The sequence below is a fragment of the Azolla caroliniana genome, unplaced genomic scaffold (assembly GCF_043228905.1).
Source record: "Azolla caroliniana isolate FFs.n. ecotype wild unplaced genomic scaffold, voAzoCaro1.0.p SCAF_13, whole genome shotgun sequence".
NCBI classification, from domain to species: domain Eukaryota; kingdom Viridiplantae; phylum Streptophyta; class Polypodiopsida; order Salviniales; family Salviniaceae; genus Azolla; species Azolla caroliniana.
The window spans coordinates 18,457,360-18,479,773 of record NW_028230448.1 but is presented as its reverse complement, the minus strand read 5'-3'; positions in this window follow the sequence as shown (position 1 = coordinate 18,479,773).

Here is a 22,414-nt window from a genome sequence, read left to right as displayed (position 1 = left end):
GTACGTACATCACTCGCAGGACCTCGTGATCTTTCTATCCCCATCTCGTGACCCCACGGAAAAGAAGATGATGTGTATGCATGTACGTATGTTTCCATATGTATGTATGTATGTATGTACGTATGTACGTATGTACGTATGTGTGTGTATGTGTGTATGTATGTATGTATGCATTTGAAAGTATGCATTTGTATGTATGCATATGTATGAATGTATGTTGTGTGTGTATGTATGCATACCCCACGGAAAAGAAGATGTGTATGAATGTACGTACGTACGTATGTGTGTGTGTATGCATTTGTATGTATGCAGATGTATGAATGTATGTTGTGTGTGTATGTATGCATACCCCACGGAAAAGAAGATGTGTATGAATGTACGTATGTATCCATATGTATGTATGTATGTATGTATGTGTGTGTATGTATGTATACATTTGTATGAATGTATGTTGTGTGTATGTATGCATATGTATGTATGTATGTATGTATGTATGTATGTATGTATGTATGTATGTATGCTTGCATGTATGTGTGTATGTATGTATGTATGTATGTATGTACGTACGTATGTTGTTGTTGTGTGTGTGTAGGTTGGTATTTTATTTTATTTTATTTATAAAAAGATATCTTGTCATTAGTATAAACAATTTACAAGATTTTAAACCTCTATGTGATCAGCAGGGGAAAGAACCATTTCAGCGGCTGAAAATGCCAATAAGGAGTGATGTAATTGGATGTCATGAATGGAGTAGCTGTCCAGATAATAAGAAACTCACTCCGTTGAGCAATTTTAGCCTCAGAATCTCCAACTATACCATCCCATTGACCCTTCAAAGTATGAACTATGTCTAACCAAATGTTCGAAACCACTTCAGTTGGTGGTGTTTTAAGTTGATGGAAAACGAGAGAGCACCGAGCCTCCCAAATGTGATATACAATGGTACTACTAAGTATCTCCCATACTAGCTAGACTTCCTCTATCATTGGATCAATATACCATTTACGCTCGGCATATCCAATGACCCTTATCTTGTGCTCAATAGCATAGGGGTAATCTATCACCATTTCCCCCAACTAAGACAATTGGTTTGTTTCCTCCACCTCAACCAACGGGTATGTCTTATCATTTGATTACCCCTTCACAGCCAAGAGTACTTCCAATCTTGAAAAAACCCCAACCCATCTATGGTTAGCATTATTGTGTGGTATGAGAAGTCTACTCATGGCTTCCTGAATTTGTTGATACATTATTTGGCCGCCATGCATATTGCATAGGATTTCTTTTTGCTCTTCCAATGAATGCGATAAAAATTCTTTCCAAGTCAAAATTGTTTTCGCAAGACCTTCTGTCATTTCCCCCCATGATAGCCATTGTCTAGAACCCAACATTGAACGATTTGATGTTGTAAACAATGGGTTCCAAACTATCTTTTGTCTGAGATACTCAACATAATGTTTGGGGTTAGGTTTATTATGAAGCAAACCAAGTAATACTTGTTTCCATGCTGAAAATAATCTCCTAATAAACTTATCTTCCCATCTATTGGCTGAAGGTACTCGAAAATATTCCATAAATATCCAATTTACATCCTTCAACCAGGGGGCACCAAAGTGTGGAAAGCAATCTGAACATCAGTCAAGCAATAATACATATCTCTTGCCCCGACGTAAATCCTCTAACAAGCAACTTACTTAACAATGCTCTTGATTGATCTACTAGATCAATAATACCTAATCCTCCTTTAGAACGAGGTAAGGTATTCGTGCATGCATAGGAATGTATGTATGTATGCATATGTATGTATGTACTATGTATGTATGTATGTATTCATGCATGCATATGAATGTATGTTGTGTGTGTATGTATGCATGTATGTATGTATGTATGTATGTATGTAGGTAGGTAGGTATTTGTGCATGCATATGTATATATGCATGTACGTATGTATGTATTCGTGCATGCATATATATGCATGTATGTATGTATACATACATACATCTTGAGAGCAAGGGCCAAACTTTGCTTTTGTTGGGTTGGCAATAATAAGACAATTTTCTTCTTCGGGAATTTGTCTCCATGTTTGTGTACTGCGAGACGGGTGATGATATCGCACCTAACTAGAGGATAATGTGTCATAATATGATAGACAACAATGGATTTGCAATGGATATTGAGATCCACAACAAAAATAACATCCTTTTATCATTCTAAAGCACATTGTTAGAGCCTTACCTTTACAACTCATTAACGAAATTGTCAAGAAATCATCACCCGTTCAATTTAACAAAATTATTTCTTATGGTCTTTATAGTTGTTAGGCAACATAAGCATGACATAGAAATGTAGAAGCTTGCATTTTGCAATGAAAGGTTGCAATTTCAAGAAAGAAGACACGTGTTTCTACGTGTTAGATCTTCATAGATATGTTCCATGGTTGTTGATACTTCTGCATTTTGAATGAGAACGATGCATTAGGATGGATTTTTCAAATATTTTCACCTATATGTGCACATGTAAAGACTTATAAAATTATCAGAAGAAAACTTGAAATTTGAATGTTGGTGGTTGAATGAGACAAGTGTCCAGTGAAACCAAAAAATATACTAGATGCCAATGATCCCCAAAGTTCCAAACACTAGATGGGCCACAATGTGCATAATCTTTTGAGATAACAAGCTCAATTACACACTTTAATTTGTGAACACACATTCATTGTACGTGTGTGTATTAAAGTCCATCAATGACATAGCTAAGGGTATATGGCTTTGTATCAAAGGAACAAGATTTTTTCAGACATCTTATTCGCTCTCTTGAACCCCATCATTACACAATTGGTTCTAACTTCTAATTGCCTTTACTACCTATAGTCTGCCCATGGACGATAAATATCCTATCCTTGACTGCACTAAATTTCATGGATGTTGGGAAGATGGGTCCCCCCATTTGCTTATGAAGCATTGGAATTTGGCATTTAAATAATGGTATATTGGTTTTTATTGTAGGGTCTAATCCCAAGTGTACCAAGTGTTTTCATATCGACCAGTGAAATCAAATGATTCCATCTTTTGTATTCATGTTTAGTGGTATTTCATATGTTTTGAAAATTGTGAGATTCCAATTATGTACTTATAGATGTTGCTATGAAAACTCAAGCACTCCTTAGAGACAATGAGATACATATTCGAGTACCCTCTAATGTCCTATATCACCATATGCAGACAAGGATCATACCTTGGTTTTGACAAAAGAAAAAATGTATGCAACTAGAGCTTTACCACATTGATAGAGTTCTCACGTTGTAACTTCCATTGCTTCATTAAGGTAGTTAGCCTTCCTATATAGACTCAAAACCTAGGTCTTTGTCTATTCACACTTACTAGGAGTGGTACAATGATGAAATACTTAGAAGTTATCACCCATTGTAGGATTGAGAATAACTTGATCTTGACCCTTGATTCCTTATGAATAAGCGCAAACCTACAAACCGTTGTCGTGTTGTTCCACTTTCGCGTAAGAAATATGGCGGGACCACGGGGGCCTTGAACCGAGGAGCAAGAGAGAGAAGAAGGCGGAGCGGGAGAAGAGCGCAGGCATAGGGCCGGTTAGGCCCGTTTGCAACTAACAACGCTTGCCGGCTAAATGATCCACTAACGCGTATTTGAACAAGATGCACACTCGCGTAAAAGAGAGACTCACAAAACACAAAGAGAGGGAAACAAGAGATTCGATTCCAATAACAGTAAAGGATACAGTGTTTGCAAGATTACAACCGAATAGCCGGCGACAGACCCAACCCAAGCAATCACACACCCACGCACACACGTAGTAGGGCCTTTGCCGGAAGCACACGACTTTCCTCAAAGCGTAGGCAACCGACTCAAAGAACCTACAGGAAACAACGATATAGGAGGAGAGAGCTTGGTTCCTAGTCCGATAGCACCTCGTCCTCGTCAAAACACGATCCCCTTTTCAGTATTCTCCCCTTTCCTTTTTATAGGTCGCCGGGGAGGGACCGTTACATCCTGGTCACATCACTTTTATTCTTTGTCCCTTCGGACAGAGATTCGCTTCGATTTACTAGCCTATTAATATATTCTTCCTAGGATATGCACATCTCGCCGGCCTGCCGGCCTATCCCTAGTTATGTACAGTGTGTTGGTTTGAGTGCACCCGCGTAAGTGCCGTTTCACGTGTCGAATTCCATGATTCCACCTAAGGTCGGTTTTCTCCATGACATCCACCCCCACCAAACTGCGCATCCTCCGGCATGCACTAGAGAGGGACTAATGCTAGAGAAACCTAGCTCGTATTCACCCGTTGCTCTCCGAAACTTCACCCGCTCCGAACCGGTTGTCATCGTCGTACTCGCTTCCCGGGTTTGGCTCATCTTCATGCCGCTTCTTGAAAGCCTTGATCCTCTTCTAGGCTACCGGCACCGCTATCCGCGTCCCGTCGAGCTCCACAAGGTGGTAAGTACTATTGTCATTTATGCTCGTTACGGTGTAGGGCCCGAACCACCTCCTCGCAAACTTCCGCATCACCTTGTGCTGATTGTCGAGGTTGTTGTCGTAAACCAGCATCCAGTCGCCTTCCTCGATCTTCTTCGGTCGTAGCTGGTGCGTTCGGTCGAACCGGCCTTTGTTCCTTTCCCTTGCCGCATGCAACTTCGCCTTTGGCTGCTCCACGTCCTCCAGTCTTCGCTCGAGCTGTCGAATCCACGCTGCCAGTAGCTCTTCCCGGCTCATCTCGTCTCTCCAGTCCACCGCGTCTCATGAGGAAATCGTCCGCTCCATCGGCATGATCGGCTTCTGCTCGTACATCACCTCCGTCGGCATGAACCCGGTCATCGAACTATGCGTAGTTCGGTCCGCCCATAGTGCGTAAGGTAGGAGTCGTGGCCAACTCCTAGCTTGACCTTCACACGCGCGTACTAATGCCTTCACGATCAGCCTGTGCCCGCGCTCTACCTTCCCGTTAGCCTCTGGGTTGTACGCCGTAGTGAGGGAGAGCTTAACCCCTAATCGGTCGAACAACTCTTCGGCTTCCTGTGCATCTAGCTCTCCCTGGTTAGCTACTATCTTTCCTATGCACTCGTACCGGCATACCACCTCTTCGATCAGGAATCGGCACACGACCGTGGTCGTCTTGTTCTGTAGGGTGTGGCCCTCCACCTAATTCGTCAAGTCCTCCCACGCAAGCACCAGGTACCGCATATGCCTTACCCCCATCGGCATCGTCACTAAGTCTACCATCCACTTGAAATGAACGGTCGGCGGGTAGGTTGGGTGCAACTCGTCCCGATGTTGGATCGCGGACTGCATCTGACAGTTTTCACATGTTGTTACGAATCGGTGCACGTCCTGGTATAGCCCTAGCCACCAATACTTCTCCTTCAGCTTCTTGAACGTGCCCCATGTCCCACGATGTCCGGTCCAAGGACTCTCGTGGTACGCCGCTAGCAACCCCTCTCGCTCTGCCTTTCCTGCCGCTACGCGGAGTGGGACGCCGCCTCGCTTCTTCGGGTGCCTCCATATGCTCCCATCCCGCAGGAAGAAATGGTATGCATTCTTCCGCATCCGGCTAGCCTCTTCCCTTGTCCATGCCGCGTCCGGCGCCATTGTTTTCAGGAACTTGCCGATCTGGAGCCACTCCCTGTTGTACTCCCCTTCGTTGAACTCGGTAAGTGCCTGAGTGCTTCCTGCCCTTGTTGTCATGTAAGCCGACTCGAAGAAGTCTACGCCGACTTCTTCGTCCGAAACCATGTCGTCCTCGTCGTCAAACCATGGTCTAGAAAGCATAATGGCCATGGCGTTGTCTTTACCGAAGATGTGCCATATCTCCGGGTTCAGAGACTTAATGTATGTGATCCACCTGAGCATTGCCAAGTCCGGCGTCGCGCATCTGGAAACCATACCAAGGATCGGTAGGTAGTCCGTTTCAATTATCACCTCCGTCCTGATCAAGTAGTCTTTATTGGCCTTGACCGCCAAAACAATACCCCAGAGTTCACGTTTAACTTGGGCGTATCCTCGTTGTCGCTCACTCAACACCTTCGCTCTGAACCGGATGGGAAACCTTGTGCCGGTTTCGTCCACCTGGTTGACCACCCAGGCTATCCTGGTCAAGCTCGTGTCTACCGTAATGTAAACTGGGACGTCCTTGTCGTAAACCACATTCTGGAGTGCTGGTGCCGCGGTTAGCACCCCCTTCAGTCTATGAACCGACTCCGCATGCTCCTCGCCCCACTCGAATTTACGCCCTTTCTTCAACAACCCGTAGAGCAGCTCCGCGACGTGTGCGTAATGTGGAATCCAGATATGGTAGAACGCGCACACGCTTAGGAACCTCCACACCTCTATAATTGACTTGCATTCTTCCTTCATTGCGGAGGTGGCTTCTACCTTTGCCGGAGACGGCTTCCGGCCGTAAGGCCCGCACAAGTGCCCGACCACTAGGATCTCCGACTGCCCGAAAGCCGACTTCTCTCCGGAGAAGGGGAGTCACGCGTCCTCAAGTGTTTGAAGCACCTTCTCGCAGTCGCCGATGTGGTCCACTACGAATCTTCGGCAACCGTCTAGCCTGACCAACTCATCCTTCTCTTCCACCGGGCACCCTTTTCTCGGGATGTCATCCAAGAATGGCATGGTGATGTCTGGGATGCACTCCCTCAACACCTTATTCATTGCATTCACCATGTGTGCCACCGAGTTGGTCCCTCCCTGCGGCAGGGTACACATCCGCACTAAGCCGAGAGGAGTTCGCATCGTCGTAATGTCCCTGCTCTCCACGGCTAGTTGGAATTGATCGTACCCTGAGTACAGATCCCCGACTGAATAGATCGACCTTCCTGCAAAGGCCTCCGCAAATTCGTGAATGGTCGGTCTGATACCCGCGTTCTAGATGGTCACTTTGTTGACCAGCTACAGGTCCTAAATGAAGCGCAGCATGCCGTTCTTCTTCAGCACGGTAAACCACCAATTCGAATATGGGGCACTCGACAGCTTGAGGATGCCCATCTCCACCTTCTGCTTCAACAGCTCCATCAACCTCGGGATGTGAGCTCTGGGTACCAGAATCGACTTGAGATTCCACGGCACATGCGGTACCGTGAAGATCACCATTGGTTCCACGATCGTCGGGTCTACGCACTCGATCTCCCCGGCGCGAATGCGAAGGCCTTCCCATGCCTTCCGAGCATTCTTCGAAACCTCTCCTCCTCCACCGGCAATAGGAAGCCACCCCCACCAACCTTGAGCTCCCGTAGCGTTATGTCGCTGAACCGGTGTCCTATGCTGGACGGATTCCGTAAACTTGGGCCCGACACGACCCCTTTTCTCCGCTCCCCGCTGCCCTCCTACAAGGGAGCCGCAACTAGCCTCACCTTGCGGTCCACAGTCTTGTATTTTGTATCTACGCAGGTCGTCCGATCCGACCTGAGCCTTTCCCCGAAGTCGGCTATGACTTCGTACATCTCCACCAAGTTGACCGGAATCACTTGGTCTTCACTACGACCTTCATCGATCACCTTTCCCGTTTCCCCCAAGGTGTCGTCGAAAGAAATCGCCTCCACGACGCTGCTAATTTCTTCGTTGGGGCAGAGGACTCCACACTCTCTGAAACGTTGTCGCGATATTCTGCGAGTACGTGTAGGATCCCAGGCGGGACCACGGGGGTCTTGGACTAGGGAGTAGAGGAGAAGGAATAAGACACAAAATGGAAGCTTAGCTCAAGAGGAGAAGAGGAAGAGTAGCACATAAACATAGAGTAGAATAGATGGAGTCAAGTTACACCCACAAGACAAGAAACATCAACATGCTATATTAAGAGTTTACAAAGATTACAACCAAGGCCGCATAGGCCACACCCCAAAACGACTACAAGAAAACCCTAACCGGATAAGTAAGCAAAGAAGCATAGAAACCCTAAAGAAACCCAATAAGAAAACCCTAGAAGAAACCCTAAAACCGAATAGAACCCCTCGACCTAAGTGGTATACCTCTCTCAATCAAAATAGGCAACCCTTTTAACAAGGGACCCCTCCCTCGTTTTATAGATCAAGGAGGGGAGGGCGTTACAATGTAGGATAAATACTCCCCCTTATTCTATACATCGTTTCCTACTATACATGTGCACATGTTGCACACCACCAACTTGCCCATTCCACCCCGGGTTCACACTACAGTAATAAATCTTCACGACAACGTTCCTCGGCCCTCTTCTTCTCCCGGCCACCGATGCCGGCTATCATACAACCTCCATTGTCGGAGACCCAAAACTTCCTAGCTATAGTACACTTGTGGGGTTCTACCGGAGTGTCCAGACTATCATGGCCCCACACCTTGATAGCCCTCTCTAAAAATCCCCTCGGCTGTCGACGCCGAGGGTTTCATGATTACGCTCATGGTTCGGTCAGACTGTCAGAAATTGGACGGAGTGTCGCCCATCTTGGCTCTTCACGCGTGCGTATGCTAAACCGTTATCCAACACCTTTGTTTCCATGCGTGCCGTCGTAATGTACGATTCGCTGAGTATCACCGGGTGCGAGGATGTCTCCTACACGAAGAAGTTCTGATCAATCTCGGCATCGCCGATTTTCACACGTACATTCGGGCAGGCCCCGTGTAGCTCCTCCGTGGCGCATGTTGCCGCACGTATCTTCCACCCGTGCTTGGTGTTGATCAACCACTTCCCTTTCTTATAGAAGTCCATAGACATCAGGTTGATCTTCGACCTATGGTTGATCACCACCATTACCGGCTCTTGGACGTTGCCGACCCGAATGGGGGTTTCCGTAGTAGCCCTTGCCCAATGCAACTTCGAATAGTGGATCTCCGCCAACTCGTCTTCCAGGTCCACGTCGTCTAGGTGTGTCGTTCGCACCTCCATTGGCTTCTCCGGCTCCGACTCCGTCGAGGGTAGCAATGGGCCTAGTTTCAGCTCGAACCGAATCGAACCGCTAAGCCGTGGCTTAATGGTTTATCGGTTTAAAGTTAAATAATTAGTTTGGTTTGGTTTCATAGTATACGATTTCGTTCGGTTTCAATTCGGTTCGGTTTTTGGAGTTAGCGGTTTAAAGGCTTATCAGTTTAAAGGTTTGGTTTTTAGGTTTTTAGATTTAAAAATAATAATCCAATCCTAAATTCTAACTATTGACTCTTGCTTCCTGACTCTCTCTTCTACACGCCTTCACATACTACAATACATACTCTCTCCTGCGCTACCTCAGTCCTCATCCTAACTCCTAACTCCTGATTCCTGACTCCTTACTACTTAGTCCTCTTCAAAGTTCCTACTACAGTCTACAATCTACTATAACACGTTACACATGTATGTATTGATCGACTATTTTGGGTTCGTTTAAGGTTTTGAATGTGTATGAGACACTCTTCAACAATCTAATAAGTGAGAAGCTTTGAATTTCCTCATGGTATATGTCGAGGGAGAATTTTGGTTTGGTTATGTTTTGAATGTATACTAGACTTTCATTATACAAATAAGAAGATTTTGGTTTTCTCCTGGTATATATAGAGAGATGAGCATGGTTTAGTCTAAGCAAAAGTTGATTCTTCTCTAGATACTTATTGATGATTTGGTTTTAACTTGTTACATATATGCCAACCATTTCGTTTAATGTGATTCATTTGAGCCTGGCCTAAGGAACCTCAGAGAGCTGTAAAATCACAAATGAAACACTGATTGTGCTTATCTCACCACTAGTGTAGTTTTCTAAATAAAGATTTCCTTACAATTTCATATTAACTAATGACTTAATTCCACATCCAGAGAGCTAGATTTCTATTGCACAAAGAATTTGACACCATGTTGACCTTCAAAGGTTTGTGCTTCTCAGTATTTCTTTTATTGATAATTAATGTAAAGTAAGCCCTGAACCCATGAGAAATTTAAGCTTATTCATCTCTAAAAGTCATACACATATAGCTCCCACACTATTCCAATGAGTACACCAGAAAAGAGAGTAAATCAGTTATGATTCCCTGGGGTTTTTGCTTTTTAACATAACTCTTCCTCTCTAAAATCAAATTTCGAGTTTCATCAAAAGAGATGTGAGAATGTTGTTTGAACAAGGCAGTCTTTCTCATGCCACCAAAGAGTAACCTTGTTAAAAAAAATGCATTAGCTTCTAACCTATCCACTCAATTATACCTTCTACTTGAATTTTATGTAGGGCCTAACTAAAGTGACTTTCTAAGGCTCGACTTTTTTGATTGGATATTCACACCTCCACACAATAGAATCCAATGCTAACTGGGCTGATCATATGATGATCCATTGGTCTACAAGCTGTGGCTCCTTGCACCAAGGACCATTGGCCCTCAATTGTTTCACATTGTCAGGTTCTATGTTATCTTGCCTCCCAGATTCATAATCTTGAGATCAAATCAGTTGCATGATCCTTGTGCCTTTTAGAGGAAGATAACTCATATGATGAAGACTTTGAGAACTAATAATGCTCAAGAAAGCTTGTTAGGCCCTATCTTTGTGAAATGCTGAGAACTCTGTTTCAATTTCATATGCATTAACATCCTTAACGAGAACCAAATATGTAGGTACATGAGTTTTCATTATGTTTGGAATAGTAGAAGCTGAGATAACAGGAACAGATTCTCCTCTAAAATTTACATCCCAAACATGGGTCTTTCTTTGATGTACAATGGTAATCTTTTTGCTGTTGGTTGGATAAGAGGCTTAATTACATCAAGAAGAAATGGAGAAAACATCTTGGTCTAAGCATATGGAAGCCCAATGTACGGTTGGACCATGTTGTCTTGAACAATATAAAGAAAAAAGAAAACTTTCTCGCTATCATCCCCATTGCCTATTCTTTGAGATTCTGATCTGTAATCAAGTCTGCCCTTCAAGTGAGTTGCAAAATATGTTTAGAAAGTACTAATTACATATATATACATATATATTATAGAGTAATTGCAAATAATTTAATGTCCGTATGCAATTTGAAGCATCTTAATATGAAGCCTTACCCGAGGCTTCAAATGAAAAGCCAGATCTAGGAGACTAAATGGAAAAGGATGGCTTTTGGACCCTATAAGACATAAAAATGGATTTGGTGAACACATAGAATTGATTTTTTGCCTTTTCTTTAATTTGCTATATTGTTCCCTAGAATGAGGACTCGTGGCTTGTTCCTGAATAATTCATCAATCCAATGCTTGGTTCCTTGATGGATCCATCAATGCCTTGATAGTTAAGGTAATGTTGACTTTGATCACATCAACAATGTCTTGATGGGTTTGATTGGGAACTATTATGTTTGTCAGTAATCTCACTTTGAGAAATTAGTGCCGGATTGACCTAACCACTTGGATCTGATTTTTAACAGAATCTCTTAATTCTTCTTTTAGTTTACTGTTTGGTCGATATTTGAATAAGGCAAGGGGAAATTCCCATGCTTCACCTCTGAAAAAAAGAAATACTCAGTCCTGTCATTTATCCACACTTCTAACTTTTAAGTGAATTGATATAGAGTCGGTTTACTTAAAAAAGTGAGTTCATAGGCTTAACTTTAACATTTGAACACACACTCGTCTACTCATACTAGAATCCAAAGCAAGCTTTTGTATGGATTTCTCTCTCTCGTGTGAAACATACAATTATATTAGTAAATGTGTGTGTTGGGTATTAGGATCGAGTATAGTCACCATTACACGGGTATTAGAACATGTTTTGTGGGTTTTTTCCTCAGATTGAGGGTTCCCAACAAATGCATTAGAAAAAATAGAATGGTTGTTCTCTTCATTTTAATTTTAGTTTTTAGCCCAAGTCATCAGTTAAGTCTCTCATCTCATTTCTTTCACCACATTGAAGACAACGAAGAGTTGCATGCGATGGATACAACATTTGGAATTAAATAGTTCTCAAAAACTTTAGCAAAGAGAATTACTCTATCATGCCCTTTTGGAATATATTCTTTAGTGGTATTTCATTTCTCAAAAATCAAAGATTGAAAGAACCAAAAGCTTATCATGGATTCTTTAGGAATGTTTTAAAAATGGCTTATACAGTATATAATTCCCTAGTTTGATTGTATATATTGGTGTTGCCTCTACTTGTGCATCTTTTCTCTTGCTTGAGATCATTCGAATCTAATAGTTTTTGTGAGCTTTTTAACTTGTTTGCATTGTATTTGCTCAGTACATACAATGTTGTTTACTATTGCTATTAATGGCATAGCCTTATGTTAGTATGGTCCTGGTTGCCTATGCAAAAGGAGATCGTCTATTTTGATTATCTAAACCATGTATTCCTATTATGTTCTGTTGCCAATTTTCAGCACTAAACAAATTCATGAAGAGGCAGTTAGTTATTCCTACTTCCCAATTTGATATGAACATGCATGCACATGGCTTATAGGGTGTGATAAAGAATATGTGGTAGATGTGTGTATGCAATATGACCATTTTAATTAATAAGAGGATGCAATCATGCATATATGAGTCATAGTCATGATAGTTACTATCTTATGGACAAAATATGTGTATTATATACATAACTATGCTTTCTTTTTTATGTTTTATAGGAACATTAAATGGAATCATCTTCTCAAACTCTTGCAACGATGGACTCATCATCAATTAATGTTAGCCATGGGCAAACAAGCATGTCAAGAAAAAGGCAATGTACATCATGGACAGATGCTCACATCATATCTTATATGGATAATGGCACACCTCGACGACGATGCCATCATTGTCATGTTTGTTGGTCTTCAAGAGCATCCACAGGTACTATAGCTAAGCATTTAACGGAAAAGCAGCATCTATCAGACGAACCAAATCAAAATTCAAGTATTTCGAAGATTATTCAATATTCTATAGAGTCTACTAAAGTATCTCGTGTTTTAGAGAAGAAAATTGATTGTTTCGTCACGAAGTATATTGTCAAGGGAACTTTGCCCCATGCACATGTGGAATCAGATGCATTTAAAGAGTTCGTACACCACCTTATACCTGGATATCAGATGAAGACAAGGCGCACGATTAAACGTTCCATCTTAGAAATGTATGTGGTGTTGCACCATCAAGCGATAGATTTGTTATCAAAAAGTCAATCAAGATTTTCTATTACTTTTGATGGTTGGTCAAATAGTTGTCTAAAGGGCTTCTACTCAGTGACACTTCATTGGGCATGTCACGAGACAACAAGATCAAGGTCCATGTTATTGGATTTTGTGCCTGTATTTCCAGGTGTTGGATCAGGGAAATGTTGTGCACATGCCCTCTTTTGTCGACTTGGATCTTTTAATATTTCAAGTCGATTATTAGCTACAATTTTTGATGGAGCTAGTGATGCACAAATGGCTGCAAAGGAATTGAGCATGTTGTTACAAAATGAACATGGTAAGGAAATTTTAGCTCCCTCACACATGTTAAAGGTGTATGGTGCACACTTTTCAATTGGGCATCAAGTGAGCATTACAGAATATCTCACCCTCAACGGAAAAGTTGAGAACAATGCTCCAAACTATTAGATCTAGCAAGGTTCGAAGGGAAGTTCATAGGAAGTATGCTATGATGGTTGAACATCGTGAAAAGGAACCTCCAAGGCTTGATGTTGTTACAAGATGGAATTCTACTTTGGAGATGTTTAGGCAAGCTATCAAGGATAGAGAGATATATTGAATTTTACAATTTCAAATCTAACAATTTCAAGTGATTTCAATGGTTATGTCTTGACCGTAGAATATTGGAGTCACATACATGCTATGGAGGAATGGTTAGAAACACCTGTAGAGGTTTCTAACTTTCTAGGAGGATCAAGATATCCTACATTATCATTAGCATCACTAGCTTATAATTGTTTACTTAATCATTGTAATCAATTTTTAGATTCTTCACTTCCGAGATCATCTAGATTCACACAAGAGGTGCTTCAAAAAGCGTCTGAGAACTGCTTACAATATTTAATTAAGTATCAAGAATTGTTAAAGTCTATTCCATCGTGCATTGCAATGTTTCTTGATCCCAGGTAATACTTTCCTTTAAGTTTTACAATTGTCTTCATGCTTTCTGATATTTTATTTGAGTTTAATAATATTTTTCATTCCTTTATAGATTGCCTATGCCAAATGACCATATCGAAAGAGAGTTGGATATTAAGCTGGTTGAAGGCATGATTGAGTCCCATTACCACTCATTCTCGAGTGGTGTTGAGCCACCTTCAACCACAATACAACCTATTGATAATAACTCTAAAATTTGGAGGTTAATGGGTGTACACAATAAAAGTCTTGTTTCTGATTCACGATCAAAAATTGAGTAGTTCATAAGACTTCCTTTAGCTAGCATAGACAAGGATCCTTTACAATGGTGGCATGATAATAAATCAGCAATGCCACAACTGTATAGGATGGCATGTGATTACCTTGCTATACCAGCATCATCAATACTTGCTGAAGAGGCAAATTCAGCAGCAAAAATGACCTTTGATGATAGGATCAAACTACATTCATGCACATTCAAGGCCGAAATGTGTATTTGATCATGGATGCAAGTTTTGCAAGAATCAGATGTTCAAATAACAGATAACTTTCACATGGCTTATGAAGAACTAAAATTTAATCTAGATGATCTTGTTGGTGAAGACGAGGTAATAGATTACATGTTACGTGATAATCATGGGAGATAAGGTGTGCATACCTTTTAATTCTTTCTTTAAGTTTATTTTTCATTACTAGTTTTTTACTTATTTGATGTTTTTTATATGTACATGGTACAAGAATCATGATACTTTTTCACAAGTCCATGAAATGCAAGTTACAATTGGAGATCCTCGAAGACATTGTAATTTCTTAGTGCATACTTTTACGAATTTGTTTTTTTTAATTTTTTTAATTTTTTTAATTTTTTATTACTAATTACTTCTTTTACATATTTTATACTTCCAGGAATCCGTAATTCAAGCTGAAAGTAAACTTTGGAAACTAAAAGAGGAGCATTAGTTTATGTAAAGGTTTTTCACATTTTTCTTATATTTTTTACTTTGTTGTAAATGGTGGATACAAACTTAATGTCACAAAATGTGAATACCAAGGTTTGAACTTATGACCTTCAAACAATGGTCTTACACTCCACCCATTACACCAACTCATTTTCATTAATAAATAATTTTCATATTATTATTATTCAAGAACTCTAGAGCACTAGACACATTAGATGACCGCCAAATGGCCTGTACGCCAAGTGGCGCACAACATGTATGCCAAAGGGCGATCATGCACATTCTGATGTACAGTATATAAGTCGAAGATCTGCTTAGTGTTGAACCATTCCGGTTCAATACTAGTCTTCAGCAACCTTGTAATCTCGGTTTCCGGTAATAGAAATTCTTGTATTTTTGTCTTGTAAACGTCTTCTCGTTTGTTATTATCTTCTTTTCTTCGAAATCGACCTTGTCTTCGAAGCTTGGGTCGTGACAATTTGAACCGAAATCCCACTCTTTTTTTTCTCGAGTATCTAGTGAAGTTTTTCCGTCACAATGGAGACCATCAGTAAGCAAGAGTATATGCGTATTCTCTCAGAACTTGACCTCCTAACAACAAAATTTGTTGCATTGGAACAAGAGAATCATAAACTTCTTGGCGACTTGCAACAAGTGAGCGTTGAAAAGGCACAACAACATGAGGAACTCTCGAAACGTGTCCAACAACTTGAAGCTATTGTGTTATCTCTTCGACAACAAGTTTCAACCTCTCAAAGTTTGTTGAAAGAACCCAAAATTAGTTTACCAACAAAATTTGATGGTACAAGGTCTCAATTCCAAGGATTCTTAAATCAGGTACGCCTTATAATTCATATGCATCCCAACCGATATCCAACTGACACAACTCGAGTGGGGTTAGTTGGAACATTATTGACAGGAACCGCACTGGCATGGTTTGCACCATTGCTAGAGAAGAAATCCCCAATACTAGAAAACTTTGATACCTTTATCAACGAATTCCAAGCTAGTTTTGGTGATACTGAATCTAAGAACAGCAATAAACAAGATACGTAGGTTGCGCCAAGGAGATCGGCCAGCCTCAGCTTACGCAGCTGATTTTCGTCTTCTTGCTTGTGATATCCCTTGGGATGAAGCAACAACGATGGACTTGTTTCGACATGGTTTGCGTAATGATGTTAAAGACTTGCTCTTAACATTTCATGATGAACCCAAATCACTGACAGAAGCTATTAGCCGTGCAGTTCGATGTGACAATCGTTTGTTCGAAAGACGTTCTGAGTGCCAACAAACGTCGACACGCCTTAGATCTAAGCAAACATATGCCTCAGCATTAGCCTCACCACCTTTAGGACCAATGCAAGTTCCTAATCCTAATTCTTTTAATGGACCTACTCCAATGGAGATTGATGCAGCACGTCGTCGGGGTCCTTTGTCCGAAGCCGAGAAACAACGACGTCGACCAAATCGACTTTGCCTATATTGTGGTGGTCCAGGACATATAACAATACATTGTCTACATCGACCAAAGAGACAATTAAATCAAGTAAGTGCTATTGAGAATTTTGATTCATGTTCTCCAATCAAACCTAATAAACCAAGAACTCTTGTCAACAACCCTCAATCCAATAGTTTTGATGTTCTAAGCCAACTAGATGAGTTGTTAAATGAGTAAGTCCAGCAAAATCGGAGCCATTTGGTTGGACCAACCAAAGCATATAGAACTTGTTCCGAGCTTAGGTTCCATTTCATCGAACCAAGTCAGTGAAGTTTTCACAGCACAAGTTCAACTCAGCACATCAAGATGTCATCAAGTTCTTGCATCTGCGCTCTTGGATTCAAGAGCCAACTCATGTTTCATGGATCGGGATTTTGCCACAACACAAGAAATTCTACTCTATAAGTTTCCTTGTCCAACATCAGTAGCAGTAATTGATGGACGTTCTATTGCATCAGGAGATACTACTGAAGAATTAGAGCCTATTCGTGTAGTTCTTGGTAATTTAGCTACTATAATATCTTTTAATATCATAAGCAATCCCGAACATCCAATTGTTCTTGGGTTGCCATGGTTTGAACTTCATAATCCAAAGATTGATTGGAAGAAGCGGGAAATCATAGACTCACGAGACAACACTTTAAAGCTGATCACCACATCAACCTCAAAGCTAACACCAAGACATATATCAACTATCTCTCTCAAAAGATTACATAAAGAAGCTACAATAGAAGATATGTTTGTGTTCGCAGTGGTCATAACCCCATTCTCAAACCCACAAGATTCAGAGGTCCATTTGCCATCAAAGTATCAAGAATTTTCTGATGTGTTTGATAAGGTAAAGGCCACAACACTTCCTGATCATCGCCCATATGATTGTCCCATTGATTTGCATGCTGAGAAGGAACCACCATGGGGACCAATTTACAACCTTTCGCCGTCAGAATTGAAAGTTCTTCGAGAATATATTGATGAGAATCTTGCAAATGGCTTTATTCGACATTCCCGATCTCCTGCTGGCGCTCCTATTTTTTTTGTTAAGAAGAAAGATGGCTCTTTACGTTTGGTCATAGACTATCGAGGCTTGAACAAGGTTATGATTCGAAATCGATATGCTCTACCATTGATTCCAAATCTCTTGGAACGTCTCAATGGGGCCAAATACTTCACAAGGCTAGACTTACAAGGAGCTTATAACCTTGTTCGTATTCGACCTGGTGATGAATGGAAAACTGCTTTTCGCACACGATATGGTCACTTTGAGTACACAGTAATGCCATTCGGGCTTACAAATGCTCCAGTAGTTTTCCAACATATGGCAAATGATATCTTTCGAGATTTCCTCGATATCTTCACGATAATTTACTTGGATGACATACTAATCTACTCAAAGACACAAGAGGAGCATAATAATCATGTTCGACAAGTTCTACAACGATTACGGGAATTTGGTCTTTATGCCAAACTAGAGAAGTGTTGCTTTGACCGCAATCAAGTCGAGTTTCTAGGGTATATGGTCTCTCCAGAAGGTATTTTTATGGATCCAAAGAAAGTACAAACAATTCTAGATTGGAAGACACCAGTGTCAATTCATGATCTGCAATGTTTCTTGGGATTTGCGAATTTCTACCACAAGTTCATCGAGAGTTACTCAAAAGTTGTTTTGCCCCTCACGGAACTAACACAGAAGAACCGACCATTTGTATGGACATCAAGCGCAGCTGATGCATTTGATAGCTTGAAGCAAGCATTTACATCTGCTCCCATTTTGGTCCACGTTGACCTTAAAAAGCCGTTTATCATAGAAGCAGATGCATCTGATTTTGCACTAGGAAGTGTTCTATCGCAAGTAGCGGATGATGAGAAATTACATCCAGTTGCATTTCATTCAAGAAAGTTTGAACCTGCAGAAATCAATTATGAAATCCATGACAAAGAATTGTTGGCAATTGTTGATTCTTTCAAACAATGGCATCACTTCTTGGAAGGTTCTCCCCACCAAATTATTGTTAACAATCATAAAAACCTCACATACTTTCAAAATGCTCAAGTTCTAAATCGACGACAAGCTCGGTGGGCACAATTTCTAACACGGTTCAACTTTGTGATAACATATCGACCAGGAACACAACAAGGTAAAGATGATGCCTTATCAAGACGCTCTTATTTTGCACCAAAATCGAGGGACCCAACTTACAACAATCAAGAACAAGTCCTTTTGAGCCCTAGTCGTCTATGATTAATGGTGACAAATGTTGCTGAGACAACTTTGGATTCAAAATTTCTCGATTCTATTCGCTTGAGCATTGGTTCAGATGATTTTGCACAAGATATTTTAGACCACATTGTTCCAGATCGTGCTTCTTGTTCACGCTCCAAGTTTTCTAGCATGGATTATGGGAACTTCAGTTGGCATGATGGGTTGCTTTTTCGAAACAATTGTACTTATATTCCCGCTGGACCTTTTCGACTTGAAATCTTGCATCACTGTCATGATTCACTGCTAGCTGGACATTTCGGAGTTTTGAAAACATTAGAGCTAGTTACCCGAAACTATTGGTGGCCTCAGGTTCGTCAGTTTGTCATAGACTATGTTTCTACTTGTGATGTATGTTGTCAATCAAAGATGCCTCAACATCGGCCATATGGATTGTTGCACCCATTGCCCATTCCAGATGGTCTGTGGAAATCCATTTCTATCGATTTCATCACAAATCTCCCATCTTCCCAAGGCAATGATGCAATTCTTACAATGCTGGATCGCTTTACAAAAATGGCACATTTTCTTCCACGTAGAAAAACTTTTACTAGTCAAGAATTCACAAGTTTTGTTATGCGAGAAGTTTTCAAGCACCATGGCCTTCCAGATGAAATCATTAGTGATCGTGGACCACAATTTATTGCAAAGTTTTGGACACACTTACTTGAGAGCCTTGGAATTTCTCATAAACTATCTTCAAGCTACCATCCTCAAACCGATGGGCAAACGGAACGCACAAATCAAACATTAGAACAATATCTCCGTTGCTTTATCAACTATCAACAAGATGATTGGATGGATTTCTTACATATGGCAGAATTTGCTTACAATAATTCAATCCATTCTTCTACGGGATTCACTCCGTTCTTTGCAAACACAGGATATCATCCTCGATGGATGATGCTCGAATGTCCAAAAGTCTCAAAAAATCCCACGATCAAAGATCGTCTAGAAAAACTCAAAGAAATTCAAACCAACCTTTCTCACAATTTGCTTCATGCTCAAGCCAGGTATAAGAAGGTGGCGGATAAACATCGCTTAGATTCTTCACTTGAAGACCCTAAGTTTAAAGTTGGTGATCGTGTCTGGTTATTGCGTTGTAATGTGAAAACTACTCGACCAAGTGCCAAATTGGATTTCCAACGTCTAGGTCCATTTGTAATCTCTCATCAAGTCAACGATGTTGCATTTCGTCTAGACCTACCTTCACACATGCGTCTTCATCCAGTATTTCATGTTTCATTATTAGAACCATGGACATCAAGTTCTATTCCAAATCGGGTTATCCCACCACCACCTCCGGTTCAACTTGCTGAAGGACCTGAATATGAAGTAGAAGCTATTTTGGACTCTAAGGTCATCCGCAATAAGTTATATTATCTAGTAGATTGGCTGGGATACACGCCTACGGATCAGACATGGGAACTTGCAACGAACGTCACTAATGCCTCTGAACTTATACAAGAGTTTCATCTTCGTTATCCCCATAAACCAAAACCTAGTTCATGCATTGCGACTCATGGAACTCGTCGTCAAAGGAGGGGATGATGTCACAAAATGTGAATATCAAGGTTTGAACTTGTGACCTTCAAACAATGGTCTTACACTTCAACCATTGCACCAACTCATTTTCATTAATAATTAAATATATTTTCATATTGTTATTATTCAAGAACTCTAGAGCACTAGACACATTAGATGACCGCCAAATGGCATGCACCCTGTACGCCAAGTGGCGCACAACATGTATGCCAAATGGCAATCATGCACATTCTGATGTACAGTATATAAGTCGAAGATCTGCTTAGTGTTGAACCATTCCAATTCAACACCAGTCTTCAGCAACCTTGTAATCTCAGTTTCCGGTAATAGAAATTCTTGTATTTTTGTCTTGTAAACGTCTTCTCGTTTGTTATTATCTTCTTTTCTTCGAAATCGACCTTGTCTTCGAAGCTTGGGTCGTGACACTTAAATGCTGATGTGAACTCTATATGATCGATTGTTGGTCATAAGCTCTAGGATTTCATTCCAAAAAACTTTTAGTATTTTGTGTATTATCTATACATTCTCCACAAAACTTTAATATCAGAAAATTTCTTATTATTATGGTATTCTTCTTCAAAAAACATTTAAAATGTCTAAATTTCTGTTTTTTATTTCTCTAATTTGTTTTGTTTATTATTATTTGTCTTTGGTTTTGTTTTTATGTTTATCTAACCTCTACTTATGTTTATTATGTCTAACGAATCTCTGGTTCTGGTTTAGATGTTGCAATGTCTTTTTTTACATTTTCTTAAAGTGGTTTGGTTTGATTTGGGTTTGGTTTTTTCGTAAGTGCTTCGGTTTGGTTTTGATTTTTTCGTAAATGCTTTGGTTTGGTCTAAATTGTTCCTAAACGGTTTGGTTTCTCATACTTCTTAAATGGTTTGGTTTAAACGGTTCGGTTCAAAATGGTTTGGTTTAAATGGCTTCAAAATGTTAAAACAGTTTGGTTGGGTTTTTTTTCTTAATAAGTGGTTTGGTTTGGTTTGGTTTCAAGGCCAAAAAACCGAACCGAACCAAAACCAAACCGGGCACATTGCTAGTCGAGAGCCGTTTACACTTCACCAAGTCCACGATCCCAAGCACCTCCCTCAGCAACAGCTCCACCTTGTTGTCAAGAATCCGCTCCTCGAGGACCTTCCGCAGGTCCGTTTGTCCTTGCTTTGTCTGCCATGCCAGGATTGCCGTCTTCATTCCTCTTTGGCCCGAATCGGGTCTTGTACCGATTTGGGGTCGTGGTCCCACTGGCCTTCCCTGCCCTCTTATCATCCACCAGAATTTCGTAGTTCTAGCACGCGACTTCCACAAAGTGTCATGATATGGCAAGATTCGAACCCATGACCTTATGGTATATGGGTCGAGCTCTTAACCATCACACCATCTATTGTAATTTGTAGGATATTATTTTCATTTATGCTTTATTATAAGAAATTAATGTATATTCCAGATTTCTCTGGAACATTCTAGAAGCTTCAGGACTACTCCTGAGAGCACTATAAAAGGAGGCACAAGGCATTGTTTTGAACCAAATTGGTTCAACGCCAGTCTTAAGCCTCTTAGCCACTTTGTACTTATCCTTCACTTAATATATTAGTTGTTAATAGTTATCATCATCTCTCTCTCTCTCTCATCCTCGCTATTCCTCTCTCCTCTTCTCTCTTTTCTCTCGGGAATCTTACGCAGTCCCGTCCTCTTAGTACTAATAGTACTTCTCTTCTTTAGTACTAATTCTCTCTCTGCTTTAGTACTATTCCTGACACGAAGCCGGTCTTCTCCTCTACCGAGTCGTCCCACCCGGTGACCTCCCGGACCGGCAACTCCGCGCGGTCTGCTTCTTCCCTCTTCAGTCGTGCGCCGGAGAGGCCTTCTAGCACCAAGGGCCAGAACCCAGAGTCTTTCGTTTTCCGTTCTTCGTTACCTCCTACCCGTATTCCAACTGATGCCGAATAATGGACGGCCTCTGCATGGTACGGCTCCGCTTCTTCCTTTAACCGCTTCATCCTGCCGCGCCCAAAATTTGTCTCCACGGCTCTCTGGGTATCACCCGCATGCACCTGTCCATTCCACAGGTACACCACATTACCTCTGAGGGCCTCGGCAAACTCCACGCAGTCTCGCTGGTTGTGTCCGACCGC